Genomic DNA, 5762 nt, shown 5'->3' with positions numbered 1-5762 from the left:
TTCTTGCAGAAGACTGGGTTCGAACCCCAGCATCCACATGGCAGCTAACAACTGTCCGCAACTCCAGTTACAGGAAATCCGATAGCCTCTTCTGTCCTCCAAGGGCATTACACAACATGGGTGTACTTACCTACATGCAGGCAATACATGCATACACATAAAATAAAAATAATAAATAAAATATTAAAAAATCAGTAATAGGATTCTATCATGTAGATTTACAACCAGTTCAAGACCTCCACATTTGGATCAGACCTGAAGAAGATACAATGTAATAAAGCCAAAAACTGCCAAGCCTGATACTGATGTCCACCCCAGCTATATTGTATTGTGTGATGATATAGTTGCCTAAATTCTGATTCTTTGTATTTTTCACTTCCAAGATGAACATAAGAATCCCTGTTCCATGTTACTCAAAATATCACTAGAAGAATGGGGAGAAATGAAATATCTATGGCAATACGTAACCACTGAGTTTAGCTATGAGTCTTTACTAATGTGTCCCAGGTAGAAGGCTGCTTCCACTAACATATTCAGTCTTTATAGGGGCCCTGCAAAGGAGGTAGTACTATTATGTTTATCTTGGAGATGACTAAACTAGAGCTTAAACAGATGAAAACAAACAAGTGTTTGTTCACGTCTCCCTTTCTCAAGATGTTTGCAATGTTCATTGATTGCATGGCATCTGTCGGTAGTGTTCTAAGAACACCTTAGCAGTACATCTACAGGTGTCTCCAACAAAAACTTAAAGCTGATCAGTAAATTTAATAGAAATATAATCCACAAATGTTCTGTTTTACCTTTATCTGTTTAATTAGGTTGGTGTGCATTTATTCCATTCTTATCCTGTTTATTATTTCCATTTTGTCTGGTCTGTCTTCACAGTGGCATTCTGTCCTTTTCTCTCTACCTTTGCAAATTTGAAAGTCACTCTGCTCAAGACACCTTTTGGACAGAAATCAATTGGAAAAATCCCAAAAAGTTATTTTGGAATTAGATATGATAGCATGACTTTTTAAATTATAGAAAAGAGGTCAAGATAAACACAGTACAGCGTTTTCTGTGCAATGTCTCAATGTGGTGATGTTTAAATACAGACAGCCTGACTGGTAGCATTCAGGTCAAGAGAAAACCTGAACTTCTGAGAACCTCTTCCTTCAGATTTCTCTCAGAACTCCCTCTCACACCAAAGGGATCTGTTCTTTCTTTCCTTTATAAAATATATTTTTTATTTTATTTTCTAAAATTTTCTTTATGAGTATTATATTTGCATTATTTCTGTTCTACCTAGTCCCCATCCAATTCCTCCCATGTCCCCCTCACTCCCTCTCAGTTTCTCATCCTCTTCTTTGCTTATTAGTGTTACATATGCATACATAGAATTATAAGAATACATATGTAATGCAGTGACTCCATTTAGTGGTGCTCACATGACCCTGGAGAAAACTTATTTTCCCCCCTACAGCCTCCATTGATTGCCTGTAGCTCTTCGTCTTGAACTGGGACCCAGTGAAATTTCCCACATACATCTTGTCATGGAAACTGGCTTTGCTGTTATACAGATCTCATTAGAAAACCATACTGTGGAGGATTCATTGGTGCAGGTTCCCAATCATGTCCAGAATGCATTAACTAGCAGCAGGTGTCTTGTACTTCTGGCTCTTACATTCTTTGCAACACCTCTTCTGTGACGTTCCATGAACCTTGGGTGCAGAGGTTGCATTGTAGATGTGTCACTCAGGATTAGGAGCCTCACAGTATGTTATTCTCTGCATTTGACCAGTTGTAGAACATTTTAATAGTCTCCATATGCTGCAAAATGAAGCTTCTTTGATGAGTGGTGAGAGGTACAGTTATCTGTAAATATAATGGTATATATTTAGAATGTAGTAAAACAATTGCATTGGTCTAAGTAAATGACAGAAGTAGGTTCTTCTCTAAGTTCTAAGCTCTTTCCAACCATGTGTACTTGGCTGTGTTTACAGTAACATGCATATTGAAACAGCATATCCAGCATGAAATAGAGTGGTAAAAGCATAGCTGTCTTAAGAGAGAAAAGCTGTGACTTTTCTGAGCCCTCCTTGATTTGGAATATTATGGATAAATTTGCAGACATCAATTTAATCCTATATATTGCTTGTAAAACAAATAGGATAATTATCTCATCATTTTAAATGAGAAAAGCACTGTTTGCAGCACTTTGATGTGTAAAACATACATACATTTATTTATACACTGTCTCGGGTGGAGGGCAAGGAAGTGTCATGAAGGACTGAGGTCATAGGCCCAGATCACAAGAGGAGCACATGCTCTGAGTGTGTTTAGCACTTTCTATGGGTACATACATGTGTTTCAGGATTGTGGGTCTCTCTTCCCTCGTGGGTTGTCGGCCACCGATCCATGAGAACAATGGGAGCAGAAGCGATGAACAGGGTCAGGACAGCCATGAGTACAGCAGAAAACACTTCTGGGAGTCAGCTTCAGTGAGACAGCTCGTTTATTTAGGAGAGTTGGAGGGAATCTATAGGGTGAGGATGGCAGCCAAAGCTTTACCTGATAGGTGTTCATAGTATGCTTTGTTTAACATGTGGCAGGAGGACTCTATCATGTAGAGAGGGGAGAGGCGATTGACTGGCTATAGTGCAATACCTAATTATCCTACATGAAAACCAGGGGCAGCATTTGCAGGGAAGTGCAATATATCAAAGGTCATATTCCAAATAAGGTCAGGCATCTGTACTTGGAGACACTTTCCAAATAAGGTTAGGCAGAGTGTAGGAAACCCCTGCTGAGAAAGGGAGTCCTCCATTTTGAGCAGAGCTCAGAGAGCTGTCTGGACATGGTAGACTACAACCTTAATGGCAAGGTCCCCCAACACAGGATGACCACTTGGAATTAGACAACTTATCAGGGAACTAATCACTAGAAAATATTCTCTCTACTTCAGCATCCACTGATTGCCTGTGGTTCTTGGCCTCATGAAATTTCTCCTATCCACATTGATATGCCAATTGCTCTTTTATTATGCAGGCTTTGTCAGGAACCATATTGTGGAGTTTCCACGGGTGCAGCTCCCCTCTCATGTCTAGCACGCATGCTCTAACAGCAGGTGTCCTATTCCTGTGGCTTTTACAGTCTTTTTCCTTTGTTCCAGAATGTTCCCTGAGGCCTTAGGTATAGGAATTGCATTGTAGATGTATCAGTCTAGACTACCCAATACGTAGTTGCTTACTGTCCACATTTTGATGAACTGGGGGACTTTGCAAGAGTCTCCATCTGTTGCAAAAAGAAGCTTCTTCAATGAGTGGTGAGAGGTACAACCTCCTGATAGGTACTTAAGATATAGTAAGAAATTACTTTGTCTAGGAAAGAGCAGCAATAGGTTCATCTCTCCGGTCTATGACTCTCCAACTCTGTGTGCTTGGCTATGTTTACAGTTCCACGCACAGATTCCCTCCTATTAAGTTGGCTTAAATCCAACAAAAGGGCCTCTATTGCACCAACAGACATATTTTGCTGGCCTAGTCACCGGTGTGGTTCTGTCCTGGATACATTCAGTTATCAACACAAAATGCACAAAATGGGAATTGTAAATTCCCATTGCATTTGGTAGGATGGTCATTTTCACAATATTACTTCTACCACTTCATGAGCAAAGGGGCCCTTTCCATATTCTAGTGTCTTCTTTAATCTCTTTCTTCAAAGGTTTAAACTGTTCATTGTAGATCCTTAGTTAGATTTGTTCCTAGATAGTTGTATTTTTTTTTTTTTTGAGTAAAGAATTTTCTCCAATATTGAATTTCTCTGAATAATTTTCCAATGGCTGTTCCTGAAGATACCTTTGCTAATAATATAAATCTGTATATTTATAAATTTATAAATAGGAACCTAGAATTTTAGAGAGCTGAGGTGTTCTTTCAAAGACCATAAGTCAGGAAGCAGCAGAACACAGATAAAGCCCATCGTTCTCTGCTCTCCATACTGTGTGTCTTTCCCTGCAACACCTTCCAATGCAATGGAAATGTGCAACTCATAGACTCTGTGTAGGCTTGTAATTGGCTAGAGCAGGTGAAAGTGTGATGGGAAGTGTCTCATTTCTGAGTGACACATAAGGCCATCTTTTATTTCAGGAACAAGAAAAAAGACAGAAGTTTACTAGAGTCTTCCACACCTTCAGAAGCATCCCTTGGTTCTGACAAGGTCAGGGGATTCAAGCTTTGAAGACAGAAAACTCAAGGCTTGGTATTTTTTCATGATCCCTCCAGAAGTGAACATATCTGAATTTGTTACCAGAGAAGAATGAGATAACCCAGACCAAAAGTTTCACTTCCTATTATCAGTATTCAAGTAAAATGACACAGGTTATTTGACTCCTATGAATCTTAGAGGACAGGGCTATGAGATTTCGTCTTTTCAGATGATCACAGCCTCATCCTATTACTGGTGGAAATTTTCTCCTCTGTCCTTGTGTTCTTGAAGGACTTCACTGGAGAAATGAGATAAATTAAGCAGAAATTTATATAACAGATGAAAACATGTATTTCAAAGAAATATTAGAGTGGACTGTCCCTAAGAGGGAGCAGCACAATGGGTTCTTTGCTGTGAATTTTAGAGAGTCCTAATGTATGAGGTAGGTGACATATCTTTCAAAAAGTGATACCTTTTTCTTCTAAAGAATAATGGAATAATGGGTTATAGAGATGGCTCAGAAGTCCTCTTGCAGAGGACCCAGGTTTGGTACTCAGCACCCACAGGGCAGCTAACAACTATCCATAACTCTAGTTCCAGGGGATTTGATGTACATGTCTGACCTCTGTGGGTATTGTACAACATGGGTACACTTATATACATAGTGGCAGTTCACTCATATTAAATAAAATAAAAATAATAAATAAAATCTTTAAAAAATAAACGTGTATCAAAATTCTCTTTTTGGGTATTTTTTTTTTCTCACGATTATCTAGAGAAGCCCACAAGATAGAAAGAGGATCAAACCACAATGCAGACTCTTCGTTGTATTGTTATTTGTTCATTTGTTTTCACATTTTTATGAAATTTTGGTGAGTTTCATACACTAAATATAGATCAAATTTAGATCCCCTCCCTGCACCCCTCCTTATTACCCCTGCCCAATTTCATGTACTCTATTTTGTCTATATTGAGGCCTATAGAGTCAAATTTGTCTTCACAAATGCCCTTCGGTATAGGTTTATCTTAGACTCTTCTTTTGTGAGCATGTGTGGGAATGCGCTGTGGCCTCTTAGTTTCTGATCTGATAGGAACAACCCATCTGTAGCCTCAAGGATGTTTAACCAAAATTGGCCATTTTAACCATCAGGAGCCAAAGCCAGCCAGTTGCCTCTGGTGGACTTTGTTGAAAGTCATCATCCAACTGATGCTGCCACAACATTGGATGGGGACTAAAACATATCATTTGATTCTACCTCCTCCAAAAAGGTTACAGGATACCTCCCGATCGGTGTGGCTTAGAGCTGGGCTTATTTTACAATCAATCAATTTTCTGCTATGGGAAGACAGGGAGAATTCCAGGATGTTGCCATATTCAACCATCTCTAAACAGATACAACAAGACACTCTAGCATATGAAATTTCAAACTTTAAAATAATGAATGTGTGTGCTTGTGAAAGCAATTAATTTCTGTTTATCAGATGATTCATTTAAAAATGAATGTGTTTAATGAGATGGTTATGGATCAAAATACCTAGTCTCCTGAGTTAGGTTCCCAAAGAACTCCAGACAT

Source organism: Nannospalax galili, unplaced genomic scaffold, assembly GCF_000622305.1.
Source record: "Nannospalax galili isolate Female #2095 unplaced genomic scaffold, S.galili_v1.0 scaffold59, whole genome shotgun sequence".
NCBI classification, from domain to species: Eukaryota; Metazoa; Chordata; class Mammalia; order Rodentia; family Spalacidae; genus Nannospalax; species Nannospalax galili.
Note: the sequence above shows the minus strand (reverse complement) of the source record.